This window comes from Hermetia illucens, chromosome 1, assembly GCF_905115235.1.
Source record: "Hermetia illucens chromosome 1, iHerIll2.2.curated.20191125, whole genome shotgun sequence".
In the NCBI taxonomy this organism is placed as follows: Eukaryota; Metazoa; Arthropoda; class Insecta; order Diptera; family Stratiomyidae; genus Hermetia; species Hermetia illucens.
In genome coordinates, this window is record NC_051849.1 from 149,240,225 (window position 1) to 149,255,283 (window position 15,059).

General features: G+C 40.7%; 1 protein-coding gene across 1 annotated transcript in view; it reads right to left on the reverse strand.

Moving 5' to 3' along the window:
- LOC119652983 (E3 ubiquitin-protein ligase Ufd4) overlaps positions 1 to 15,059 on the reverse strand; it is a 96,421-nt gene that overhangs the window by 69,055 nt on the left and 12,307 nt on the right. Inside the window, exon 2 of the mRNA XM_038057415.1 lies at positions 12,128 to 12,204. The gene's annotated coding sequence lies outside the window, so the exon portion shown is untranslated. The remainder of the gene's footprint in view (positions 1 to 12,127; positions 12,205 to 15,059) is intronic.

Sequence of the window (15,059 nt, forward strand, 5' to 3'; positions counted from 1 at the left end):
TGGTAAACCTTTGTGGTATTCCCAGGTGTACAACTATGAAATGCAAATTTGTGAAAACAGATGGCAGTGTGTGGTATATTTTGTAAGGAAATGTTAAAGACGTATACGTGATAAATTGAAACAGTGTTTGCAGGTTGTAATTCAGTTTGTTATGTTTAATATATCGTATTTTACACCAAATAAGGAGCATTTGTAAACAATATTAATTTTTTGTTGTTATTTGAAGAAAACGGTTGTTGAATTACGCCGATTGTTAAACAAGAGCACTGAAGAAGGCGGCAAGTACTCGGCGAAATAAGCATATTTGCTTTTTAATAAATTATTTTAGTAAAGTATACGGAAACAGTTTTTGGATTTTCGTTTATATCATGCCGATTACTCGGCCCTTCTGAACCGGAAGAGCGTGGTCTATTATAACCTGGTAAAGCCTAGTGCAGCGCTTGAAAACAACCAGATTACGGAAATAGGCAACACAAGTGAATTTTCCTTTATGATAATGCTCCCTCGCATACGGCAAACGGATTCATTTAACATTTAACATTCATTTAGCATTTAACATTTAAACATGTCGTTGAGGTCGCTTTTTCGCTAATTTCATACAGTTCTCGTTGGTATAGCATTTACTTCATACACGCTGCACGTCGGCTGTTTTCGTAGTATTTTGGTTACGATGAAAAGTAAAATAGAGCAAATGCCGAATATAAGTTGTTGGATTAGTAGATGTAGAAGTAAATAGGTGACCATTGGTAAAATGATATACCGCGTATAATAGGTCTAACGGAGGGCCCAGCAATACCTTAAGATACTCCAGTGTTCCCTAAAATAAACTATCTAAGGATTCATAGAAAAAATTGCCGTTGCGATAGCCAATAAATGTTGCATCGGTAAGAAGCATTTCAGCATTGTATGAGCATTCACAATAAATAATCGTTTCACTTTGAAAAAATGCCAATGTCTGGGCGATATTTAGACAAGTGGTCAAATATCACTTTCTTCTGTTCTTTTGTTAGATTAGGCGATGAATTTGCTTAATAATTCAATATTTTTTTTTCAATCTAAACTGGCGACAAGTATGATTTTTTTCTTGTGTCCAAGTATTGCTGAAGCCTTGTATAATGGCACAACTGACTGTGTGACATGCGTTACAATTTGGAGATGTTGTTTGGACGTACTACTTTCAGAATCTTTAAGAAGTTATTTGTAATTATGTCCCCTATAATCGCATCTTAACGGATTTTTGTCTGGTTCAAGATCGAAAATTGGATAACCTTTCATTTAAGGTCTTCTCTTTTTCTTAGTTTGTGATAGTTTATTTCAAACATTTTCCAGATTTTTTTCAGAAACGATTATTCAGAATCCACCATAGAACTATTGGCTTTTTTGTAGAATGTTCCATTATGGTAACCATAGTGCTCGATATGATTTCAAAGGTTTCAAAAGTGTCTTTGCCTACATGGGAGACGATATAACATGGCACGCAAGGTGGTATTATTAAGTCAAAATATGTCATATGGAGGTCATGTCATTGGCGAATGTAACACCTTCGTACCTGATTCGATTGGGAGAGAACGGCCTTCAAGAGTTGTAAACCACAACTCCCCAAATGGAAGTTAGAAGGGACTGTGACCGCAATATAGGCGTAACCAAAACTCCCATGAAAGTACGACAAGATGACCGGGAATTTTCCTGGAGCATATTATTCCAGAGCGCCACATCGATTTCCATGGTAGCAGATAGCCTCTATTGAGGCATCATGACAAGGATCACCTTAGATAAGTTCCTTTCATGGCAAGAGGCGTTTCAAAAAAGAACCTTTCGTGACAAATACCACATCAGATGAGTCCCTTAGACATCCGTGTTTGATCGCATTTACGAGAGGACGGCACTCTTTAATGGCTGAGCTGGAATCAACAAATTGCCTAGGATATAAAGATTAAAGTGATTTTCGAACAGTGCGGTGGTTCAAGGGCTAAAATAGCAACGTCCCTATCTCGTTGATTTTTTGGTAACTAAAATGCTTTGGCACCAGAAGATCCTTTCATGCTGATATGAACTTCGAGATTGAAATACCAAGGGAAGGGAAAGCCAAGATGGAAACTCTGATTTGGGATTTTAAAGCGACTGCCATGCGAGATACCTTGGTCGTGGACAAATTGTCACTTCAATATATCGAAAATGGATCTAGTTGGGGATGCGGATGGGTAGGAAATGGGACTTACGTTGTCAGGACCACTTAAGAGGTGAATTTTTATTCGTCACAATACTACAATACTACACAATACACTACCAAAAAAAACACAATCCTAGATTTTTTTGTTAAATCAATAGCAAATGCGGGAGAATACTAAATCATAAAGAGTCCGCATTGAATTCAAACTCCAAAAAAACTTGTGGAGAGGATGGAAAATGTGAGAACACCTAATTGAATATTTAAAGGAAACTCCATGCAGTTTTTAGAAAGACATCGACCAAATAATTTGAAAATAAATGAGCTTTTTCTTTATTCAGTGAATTGATTGACTGGAACAAATAACGAAAAATAGAAAATAATTTGTTGAATGAATATTCATTGGGTTCACTGTTAAATTATTGCATTATTTTATGGTGAGTGGAACTAACAATGCCAAAAACCACTTGAGAGCGAAGTTTAGTCAATAAAATGATATGTATGCCTTCTGGCCAGATATAAATACCACACGTGAGTGAGTTGAGTGCGGTGTGTTCCGCAAGATACCGAGTACTTGTAAAACTAAAAGGCAGCAGCCATAGCAGAAACGTTCCCTCCCTCAATGGTAGTTGTGTAGAGTGAATTTATCATAATAATACCAACATTAGTTTGCTGTTCCAATGATGTATTTCACTGTTGCTCTCTGCCACTGAAAATCTTTTGAAATCGGCCCAAGAAATCGACCTGCCCATTGATCATCTGGTACTTTTCTGAGACTCTTTTGAGTTGAGATACAAGTAACACTAGTCCCCATCTGATAGCTGATAATTGAATTTGGAAACTGAATTACTTTTAACTAAAATATACTTAACCTTTGCTGCTCATTATCATCAGATATTTCAGCAGCGCAATAGATTTTTCGTTTGAGAAATTAATTCACTCTCAATTACAAAATACGGGGCCGCATTCGGAGAGATGCAATACTGGTTTCGTCGTGCCTGAGTTGGCTATGTTGGATGCTTATTGTTGTTAGATAACATTCAACTTTTGATCTGTTGAATAAACAAATTCAATGTGCAGTTTGCCGATCTAATATTGAATAGCTGGAAACATGTCTAGATCAAGATGGCTTTCGAATATAATTTGATTTAATCCATGTATTCATTATGGACTGTGGAATTGAATACAATTGATTTATTATTTTGATATAACATTTTATAATTATTTTCAAGAGTAGCTGCAATATTTACCGAGCATTTCCGCTTTTTGATGGCTGTACAAACTGTACAAATCAAGTGTGGAGAAAGTATTTAATAGGCACTTTGTTGCGCTTTGACGCAATTCGTTTTATTTACCTTTCGGGTAAACCATGAAATTTATGGTTGAGATATGAATAAAATTTTCCTTTAGCAAAAGGCATTTTCTTATAAATTTGTGTTTATTTTTTATTGGCCTTAACTCTAGAAAGAATGAAGGAGCTGTTGCTCTATTCATAGTATTCGACTGGTTTAATTTATTCAAAATGGCTCTAAGTCTAATTAAAAACAAGTCGGGAAACCGGAAGCTGGAAGCTTCAGGTACGAAAGATTTTTGTGTATTTCTTAGTACGTAGCACGTAATACATCTATATATTATGTGAGAGTATCCACTTTAGGGTGATATTGACATTCATAGTCTTCAATTTTCAAAGAAGCAGCAACTTTGACGTATTATAACGTTGTTACTAATAGTGCGATTTCCACCAAACTTGGTAAGATCATGCTCTACATTATAGCCTACATCAGGATGTAATTCACTGTATGAGCGTTCGCAGTTTCCACTTTTCTACCAAATTTGGTGTTAATCGCTATAACCGTCTCCGAGAAAAATCCGTGTGGCGGACAGATAGACAGACCCCAGATCTCCCATCAGGCGCGACCCCAGCTGGCGGATTGGACAACTTGGCCACCGTTGCATCTAATACTACAAGTGTTTTAAATTTGGAGAAGAAGGTGTTCAAACGAAGCACAACTCTGCCAAGAACACCATTTGCAAAGGCAAATAATGATGGGCTAAAAGGAGATAGCTGGCCAAAAAAGGCGATTTCGACATCCATCGGATTTGATAAAGAGGTACTCCAGCAGCAGCAAATGGATCCATCCAGGAGAAGCTCATCAATTTTACGATCGCCTCCAATACCATAACCGGCAAAAGAGAAAGTCCATGGGAGCTCAGTAATTGAAAAAGGCGAAGGAGTCAGTAAAAAGAGTAATCTGGCCAAGACTCACCGAGAACAGAGCCCTGACCCAGAAAAACTACCTTTTATGCAGCTTGGGACTAAAATAGTTGAGCTGTCCGAATTCATCAAGGACAAGCGCAACGTGCACCAAGGCATTAAGAACATGGTGCGGGCCATCAGGGTGCTTTACAGTAGGTCCCAGGAAGAAGTAAGAAAACCTAAAGCATCCCAGCCCCAACAGTGTCACAGCCGACCCAAGTGACACCAAAGCACAAGGTCATCGATCTTCGCTCAAATAAGCGACTGCGAGACATAGAAGGCGAAGCTTTGGGGAAACAACAGGCACCAAAAAGAAAAAAAACTAAAAGTTCAGAAGGGCTCAAAGTGCCCAAAGTAGGAACGTCGGCTAGCGAAGCGAAACCGAAAGAAAATAAGAGCGGCGGTTGGACTAAGGTCGTGAACAAGAAAAGAGACAAGAAACCAAAGATGCGAATTCGCCCGGAGGCAATTGTAATCTCCAGCAGAGGACATCTAATGTATGGGGAGATACCGAAGAAAGTGAATTCTGTCCCCCACCCAAAAGACCTACGCTGAAATGTCAGCAAAATCCGGAGGACCCAGAAAGGAGATCTCATGTTTGAGCTGAAAAAATCCAGCGTGAGGAAAACTGACGGCTTTCGTAACCAAGTTTTAAACTCACTTGGGGCGAATGTCGCGGTTCGTTCCCAAAAACATGAGATCTATATCCAGCGCAAGGATCTCGATGAGGTAACATCCATAGAAGAGATCTGCACTGCCTTGAAGGAACATTTCAAGTTGGAAAGCGTATGGTGGTGCTCAAACGGCCACAATACGACGGCCAGTGGAGTCAGCGCAGAAGTTGTTGGCCGTGGGGAAGGTTCGAATTGGATGGGTTGTTTGCCGGCTAAGGGAACAGATTTCTTGAAAGAGGTGCTTCAAATGCTTAATGTTTGTCGATCGGTCCGATCGATTTCGGAGGTGTGGAGAGAAAGGACATATTGCCAAGGAGTGCAATAGAGACCCCAAATGCATTTTGTGCGAAGGAAAGAAGGGATGGGATAACCGACATATTGCCGGAAGTGGTAAATGCCCGGAATTTAGGAAGGCGTTAACTGCAGTGAAAAAATTAGGTTAATACAAATAAACCTTAATCATTGCAGGGTCGCACAAGATTTGCTTGCGCAGACCACTTACGAATCCGCGATGAAGGTGGCTATCATTAGTGAACCGTACAGCAATCTCCACGGTGGTCTATGGGTCACAGATTCAACTGGTGGAGCGGCGATATGGGCGTGCGGTCGTCAAGCCATACAATATAGCATGCGTCAGGTGGCTAGTCGCTTTGTGTGGGCAAAAAAAAGACGGTATATTCGTATACAGCTGCTACGCTCCACCGAGCCTCACACTTCCTGAATTTGAAGAACTGTTAGACGATCTTGTTCACGACGCAAGAGGACGAGGTCCAAAGGTGATAGCCGGTGACTTTAATTCGTGAGCTATCGAGTGGGGCAGCAAAGAGACTAACGCAAGGGGGCGGTGCTTATTAGAAGCATTTGCCCAGTTAGATGTAGTTCTGCCCCAACAAGACCGGGGTACTAACACTTTTCAGCGTACCTTGAATGTGACGCCGATTCCACCAGTCACCACGGACGAGCTGCTGGAGATCTGCAGTCGAATACGCGACAGCAAAGCCCCGAGTCTGGACGGGGGTTCCGTAAAGCCAGATCAACCATTGATGCCACCAAAATGGTTACTGGTTCGGTCGAAAATGCAATTCACGGAAGGGGTTGTATCAGCAAATATTGTGTGGCGGTCACCCTGGATGTGACGAATGCATTCAACTCGGTCAATTGGAACTTTATACGAAAGTCGCTGGCGACAATTGGTGTTCTCCCCTACCTCGCCGCTATTATAGATAGCTATTTGCATGAGCGAACACTCTGGTATAATACGGATGATGGACCCAAGGAGTATGTTGTCTTCGCGGGTGTCCCACAGGGCCCACTATTGTGGAACATCATGTATAATGATGTTCTTAACCTTCCGATTTCGGAGAAGGCCATGGTGGTGGCGCGAAGCAATCAGTGTTGTTAAGGCTTGGTTAGAGAGTGCTGGACTAGCACTTGCTGAGGAAAAGACGGAAGCGGTCCTCATAACAAAGCGCCGCAAAGAAATTACGCCTCCATTAGAATCGGGAATCGGATCATGACTTCCAAGCCGGCCATCAAATACTTGGGGGTGATGGTAGACGGATAACTCAATTTTAAGCAGCACATGCAGCATGCTTGCAAAAAAGCATCCACCACGAGTATGGCTCTCGCAAGGATGATGCAAGGACGACCACGGCATACTTGCAGGCTGCTCATAGCCAGGGTGGTGAGTTCTAGTATGTTGTATGCAGTCCCTATTTGGGGAAACGCGCTGCAGGTTTTAGGCAATGCATGTAAACTGAGTATGGTTTACAGAAGAACAGCCTTAAGGGTGTGTTCTGCCTTCAGGACCGTCTCAGACGATGCAGCGTTCGTCATCTCGGGAATGATGCCGATTGACATCCTGGCAACCGAAATGATGAGCATTTATAACACCAGGTCCATCTCTCCCTTATTGCAGGTGAAAAAAGCCGAAAGGGAGAGATCCATAAGCAGATGGTAACAGCGATGGGACCAGTCAGAAAAGGGTCGTTGGACTTACAGGTTGATCCCTTTCACAAGGGAGTGGTTTTAGTGGGTAAAAATCCCACACTCTGGCGTGGCCAGGCCAGAGTCTTGAAGATTTCCATCTCCTACTAAAAAAAAAAAAAAAAAACACACACACACACAAAACCTTAAAAAAAAGGGAGGCCTCATGTAGATTAAGAGCCTTGCCAAATAACCCAATCTTCTTGTCCTGGAATTAATGAAATCGTTTGCACTTAACACCCGATATGTCATTTTCCCCCCGATATCCCGAATACAAAAGTAAATCAGAAGTCGAAATTCATGATGATGATTTCCAGTATTAGATTCCAGGCTATGACAAATATGATGATAAAATTAATGGAGACTTCTAGATAATTTCCAAAATATGGTTCTATTTTATTGTTACTTTACTTAAGGAGACATCGGTATGAATAGTATTTTGAGAGCTAGATGCGTTCAGGTGGTATAGTTTCCAGCGTGAAAGAGCAGATTAGCAACTATGGTGGAGCAGTAAACTTGAGAAGCGCTTGCTGAACCAACACCATTGAGTCTGCTACCAAATCCTATTGATCGTTGCGAGTTCTTTTTTAACAGAAAACTGAAGTTGTAGCTGTGAAAATTGGCCCCTCAGGTTGGGGTTGGAGTAGAATTCAGCACCTTCCTCGGAAAAACAGTCAAATCTGCCTTCCATTTTAACTTCAATATAGAAGTCCTTCTTACTGCCCTTATCCCGGCATCTATTTAATGAAGGAGATTTTGAATCTATAATATTAGTTTGCAGCAATTCAGATATTGTTGATGATAATTAAAATTCAGTTCTCGTCGATGTGTCATGTAATGCAAATTTCGCCAACCAATCTCCTTTACAACGTTTCTTATCGAAACCACCAGTCATGGTTCAATAGTCAACAATATTTATTTATTATAAATGAAAACAACGTTACACTCTCTTATCCGGAAGACCAATGACGCAATCAGTTAGCTACTGGACTATTGAACTTCTCGTTCAATGATTTGCCATTTAATCCACCATTTAGTTTACAATTGAAGCAGGGAATCGTGTGTGCTTGTTGTGACTATATTCTATGATATTGAACTGATGTGTTTGTGAGTTTATTTGTTATAAAGTCTGCGCCAATTTCGAATTAAAGTCATAAATAAAAAACTTTCTGCAAATTCCATGAATATCTCTGGATCTATGAAAGTTAAATTTAGAAGATATGAAATAGCGGCTTCGTTCATACTCAAAAACGAAAAAATTCACGTCAAGGAAGGTTACTCATTCGTTCTCCAATATTCACAATTATCGCGTTAAATAAAATGGAGGGTTTTTCAAGTCATATCACGATCGTCTGGTCGTGGATAAAATCCGGCTCAACAGGCTGCGTTGGGCGGGGTTAGGATGATTCAATCCTAAAGTCTATAAGAGCAATATCCATAGTAAAGAAAGACGTGGTAGCCTAGACCAGGACGGCAAACGACTATGAGGGATCGAATTGGTGGTCCTTAATATAAAACCGGGTTGTCCGGGACACCTTACTAAGGCAGTCCTAGATAAGATAAATGTGAATTCCATTTTAAATATGCACTGGGTGAGTTTTTTTAAGACTTTTCGACAATAGCTATAAATAGTTTTTAGCCCAAGCCTACCTAGTTAATATGCGAAGAAGATCAACGAATGTTTACGCCTTTGAAACGAGGCAGTAAATTCGTTTCCTTGACCTCAGGAAACTGCTTACTATTGTTAATATTAAGGAGATGCCGATCTACCTTTACTTAGGAATAGTCAGGCAAAAAACTAAAAAGAAAAATTTGACTTGACTTGATGCATGAACTAGGAGCGGCGCGGAAATGTAAGACCAATTGAAGTTAACTTTCCCGACTAATGAAGAGTTATTATCGCCTTTTAAAAATAGTAAATGCTGCTGAAGTCATAAACTTCAACCTGGAAAATTCAAGACAATTGAACTGAAAGTCAAAAAAGAAAGATATAATATCTTGCAGGATGATTGAAGCTTTCTCTTTCGTCTATATCCAAAAGATTGATTTGTTAATCCCTCCGCGATCGTTATGGGGTTGCACCGATCGTGGAAAAGTTGCGAGAGAGGCGTCTTCGATGGTATGGTCACGCAATTCGTGCAAACGAGAATTCACTTGCAAAGATTGGTCTGAACATCGAAGTCGATGGTAAACGACCAAAAGGCAGACCTAAGCAACGGTGGCTTGATACGCTGGATGGGGATTTGAAAGCCTCGAGATTGCACCCAGATCAGGCATTCGATAGAGCCAAATGACGAAGCCGATCACGACGAGCCGACCCCGCTTGTGAACGGGACAAAGGCTGAAGAAAAAGAAGAAGAAAAGAGCTATCATTTCGAATGGTCGGGTGGTATTGATTTAGACCTGATTAAGCAGACCCCTGGAATCGAGTTGAACAAGTCGTTTTGGAAGTAATAAATCCTGGCTATGCTGCTTGATACCGTACATACGTTGTTGTTGCTTTTCAGTATTCACTCAGCAACCCGTAAAAAGTGATAAGATTAGATCCAACTCCTTCTTATGACATTAGAATTGTGTCTCTGGTTTCCTCAAGGGTAATCTCTTTGAAATATTAGGTTGGGGAAAAAGTAATGTCGTATTTTGTCAATAGATGGGGACACTTAAGCCTATCTTGTGTTGTACTTATCGCATCGGGTCATACTATACGGCGATTTAAAGACCACAATCTGGGCTACAAGTGCGTCTTTGACAGTTTTATGATCGTACGTTTTAGTCTCAAGTTTTAGCGCGTCAAAGATGGAGTCCACCAAGGAAGAAATTCGTCGTATTTTACATTTTTACTACCTGAGAGGTAAAAATGCAACTAAGGCGGCCAAAAAAATTTGTGAAGTTTATGGGTCCGATACTGCAACGATTCGCACAACACAACGTTGGTTCGATCGATTTCGTTCTGGTGTAGTGGGTGTCGAAAATACACCCCGTACTGGTAGGCCGATCGTCGTAGAAACCGATAAAATCGTCGAAATCATCCAAGTAGACCGGCATGTGAGCATTCGCTTGATTGGCCAGGAACTGGGTATAGACCATAAAGCCGTTTGGAACCATTTGCAGTAGATTGGATTCCAAAAAAAGCTGGATGTGCAGGTGCCACACGATTTGACGCAAAAAAATCTCTTGGATCGAATCAACGCCTGCGATGCACTGCTAAAACGGAACGAATTCAACCCATTTTTGAAGCGGATGGTGATGAAAAGTGGATCACGTATGACAACCTCAAGCGAAGAAGATCGTGGTCGAAGCACGGCGAGCCGGCCCAAACCATCGTCAAGCCCGGATTGCCGGCCAGGAAGGTTTTGCTGTGTGTTTGGTGGGATTGGAAGGGAATCATCCACTATGAGCTGCTCAACTATGGCCAGACTCTGAATTCGGTCCTTACTGTGAGCAACTCGACCGTTTGAAGCAGGCGATTGACCAGAAGCGGCCAGAAATGGTCAATAGGAATGATGTTGTGTTCCACCAGGACAACGCTCGGCCTCACACATCTTTGATGACCCGCCAGAAGCTACGGGAGCTCGTATGGGATGTCCAATCGCACCCACTGTATAGTCCGGACCTAGCACCAAGTGATTACCATCTCTTCCGGTCCATGCAAAACGCTCTTGGTGCTACTAAGTTGGCCTCAAAAGAGGTTTGCGAAAACTGGCTGAGTTTTTTGCAAATAAGGAGGGGCGGGGGTTTCATAAGGGGGGATAATGAAGTTGCCTTCTAAATGACAACAAGTTTGCGAACAAAACGCCGCATATTTGACTTAAACCGGATAATTCTAAGTATGTTAAATAAAGCGTCAAATTTCGACCACAAATACGACATTACTTTTTCCCCAACCTAATATTTCTGAAATTGGGGAGAAAGTGTCTCCCTCATTCGTGGTGCGCAGACTGCGCATTTTGGGTAAAAGACAAAAGTTTTTCAAACAGAGAACTAGCCTTCATTTGTGCATATCGACACTCAAACTTTTGAGGCAAAATAACAATATCTGGGAACATCTTACATTGATTACATTTTCTGCTGAAATGGTGATGGTGGATGACATCCGGAAGAACTTCTGTAGGCCACTTTCATATGACCATTGATATGTTCCAGTGATTGAGTTGACTACTCTTTCAGATTCAGGTTCATACTCGATTCCGTTGTTTTTTCTTCTTATGCTCATTTATCTGCTTATTTCTGATAAAATTGCGATCTTCCAAGCAATTATTTCGATTTTAATTTAGTTTCGAGTAGTCTAATCGTTAATCTGCACTTAATATCAGCATGAAACGTTAAACAATACAACTCCCCTTGCCAGAAATTGCATGATCAGACATTTCTATTTGCTTCTCGCGACCTTGGGCAACCTGAAACTTGCTATCTACATATGTATCGTCGTACCCATGTTTGCGACAGTACAGCACAGCTTTCATTATAATTACTATCGTTTTTTGTATTGATAAAATGAAAACTGTGCCGGTAGAGTACGACTGGGTACCTACTGGGAGGAATGTTCGTGTCACAGAAAGTCACAAATGTCGTAACGATAAACAAAACATTAAGCAGCCACAGAGCAATTGCTTCATGAACAAAGAGAGGAGGGAACTGCACAGAAGTGAAGAGGAAGCAGGTGAAATTGGGTAGGAGAAATTTCAATATAATGTGCCATTATAATACGTGTACAGACAGACGTATTTATATTTCTGCTTTGATTTTAATTGCTAAGTTGAATGATTGGCGTCACTTGTTTACAAAACGTAAGAGACTAAACACTAATAGTGTCCCATTACAATTGTGAAATTCAGGGCCGAAAAATTGTTGAACGCTTCGAAAAAAATGATATTTCTTTGTAGTTTAATGTGGTTTGCTCAGATAATATCTGGAAGCACGTTGGAATATGTTTACAAAAATCGAGATCCATATCAGAACACGTGAAGGCTAATTAAAAGTAGGGAGCTATCGACAGAGTCAAGAGTTAAATTTCACCCGTTGGACAGTTTTGCTGATACTCACTTTACAAGATTACAGAGTTGGCGTTAAAATTTGCGCTTGCGACACAAATTACGCTTTGAAGATGTTTCAGAAACTTCCTAGAAAGAAAAAAATTGTGTTAGTTAAAATGTAAATTTAATACCATCTTTACAAGATAGAATAGAATTGAAAAAAACATGACCATAATCTACTGGAAATGATGACATTGTCGAACCAAAAATCGAAATCAGCCAAATATAGGGTGCTAGTGCCTTTAGGATTGCGGGTCGTTTGCATAGAATATTTTGAGCCGACACTTGAAATTAATTTTTAATTATTTTATAGTTGGCCTGATAATTATTTAGTTTCATTTTTATTTGTATGGAATGTAATCCTTTACAGTCGTGATCTTGCCGTAAATCAAATTACATCCAGCCTGGTGGGTTTATTCCATCTCGTTATTGACTTTGAAGCATCACAGATTTGAAATAATCAATTGTATGTGGCAACTTTCTTTGACACTTGACATAAGAGCCGATTATTGACGCTGAGTTCATCAATGCAGCAAAGAACATCTCGAAAACTTGATCGACAGAGAGGAGGCTGATTTCTGCTCTCCCTCTAGACAGGAAGGGCATTCCGGAGAAACTAATAACTATTATTGTATTATATGATAGCGCAAAATGTCACGTGCTGCACCAAAGTTAAAATCTCACAGAAATTTAAGGTCCAAAGCGGACTTCGCCGTGGTTGCATCTTGTCACCGATATTATTTGTTTTTCTTTTCGATGACGTTCTTCATGCTGCTTTATCCGGAGAACGTGGAGGAGTTCAATGGAGTATGACATCTTTCCTCAAATACCTTGATACGCTTATGACGCCCATATGCTCTATCGCCGACCAACACTTGACCAAATGGCTCGGATTTTGAAAGAGAGGTAAGTAGAGCTGAACTGAAGATAAACACCATCAAAATTAAGGTTCTCAGTCCGACGGGCCATCGTACTCTCCCTATTTGCATTATTGGGCAGAGCATCGAAGGGGTCGATCAATGAGTATATCTAGGAAGTGTGGTTTCTGCCGATGGTGACAAATAACTAGATGTTGGCGGACGAATTACCAGCGCTGCATCGGCTTCCGTTGTTTTGTCTGAAAACTGCAAATGCATTTATCTCTAAACCGAAATCAAATTGAAACTGTTCTATGAAGTGTTCTGTGTTGTTAAATGTGAAGGGTGTGAAAGGGATCACGAAAGCTCCAAGCCTTCATGAAAACCGGTCAGTGAAGCATTGGTCGGGACAAAGGCTTGTCACGCAAACGCATGTTATCGGAAGGTGGAACTGCTGTGCAACCCACTCCCAAGATGGCTGATGAGGGAGATGTCCGAAGCGCACTTGGTGCGGAATACTACAGGGGCGAATGGAACTGCATTTCAGCGAATCCCGAACGATGGCGCGTAAGTGTGATTGAGGCGCTATACCACACTAAGGGGTAAATGACAAGCATACATCTATATATATAAAGACAGCAACGTATGTAATCACGATATCGGTAAGAGACTTCAGAGCGATCATAAAATATTTGTAAAGGGCTGGTTGAAAATTTCTAATCTGGAAGGAGGAAACATCACAATCATGGGAGATTTTCGGCTTTTTTGGATCTTTATTATTATTGACAGCACACTGCTTCACTAGCAGAATCTGTGATAAAGACAGTTGGGTTTCAACTGACCGGCAATCTACATCTGATCAGATCATAGATCGACTGCACCACGATCAGCAGTCGATTTAGAAGTTCTCTTTTGGATGTGCGGTTCGCATTCACGTTATGACTTGATGGCCGATTGTTTTCGCTTATGCAACTGCTCACCGGGTTGGCGAGCTTTGACACCATGTGCTCAGCACGGTTTATTTTTGGAACCCGGCTGTCGTTCATTAGTGGGAAAACTATCTTGTTGATTGGACGGCAGACATATTTAATAGCTCACTGGAGAATATTTATGAGCATTTGACCGCCACGAAAAGTGCTCCTTTTTCTGGCGCAAGTCAAGTTGTCACTTTCCCGAAGTAGTCAGCCGTCACTTAGAAATACAACACTAGAGGAGTGTAGGCTTATCCAAAAGACCTGGAGAGAGTTGAAGTATATTTTAGCAAACCGACAAATACGGCGCGTAGATGTGGTTGACAGACAACGGCAGCCGTATATGGTTAGAAAAAGAAGAGTTTGCATTTTCATATGTGTCAAAATCTATCTGATGCAGATTCATCCGCCTCTGTTTATAGTTAAAGAGAAATATTCGTCGATATTGTTTTCCAATTTGAAACGTCGCGTATAATTATTAACTTACGACCTTATGCGCTCCGTAACACTTTAAAGGGGGAAATGGATGCCTTAATAGCCACAGTTGTAATATAAACAAATGACTTTCATAGCTACCTAAAGAACGTTATCATTGGTATGTTCACAAACATATTTGGCCCCAGTCGCAAAAAAGCTGGAGCTACTACTTTGATAGTAATTCCAAGCTAGCACTACGAGTCTTGTAGCACTGATGAGGGAAGAAAGAAAGTACTAGCGAACAGCAAAAACAAATCTTAATTATTTCAAATAATAGAAAAAGAAAGTCTGGGAAAACTAGCAAGTCTGTGAACTCGAAAACCACAGACGAGAAAGTTTTGCGAAGTCAACAGGATGAAGGCATGTATTTGTCGATGCTTATCCTGCAGAAATAAAAAGGGGAATTGAATTTGAGATTGCATGAGGATGCGTATCCTGATGCACTGTTCAATAAACAAAATTCCGACGAGTTGTAGGTGCCGCAGACTGAAGATCACGGACAAATAATCTCATCATCAAGTATATCCATAAATATATCCTTAAATTCGTTAATATTTTACAGCGCTCAGATTTTGGCGGTTAGGTTAATGTCAGTAAGGTCTAGTGATATTTACACTAGTGTATTGCTTTTCTGGTT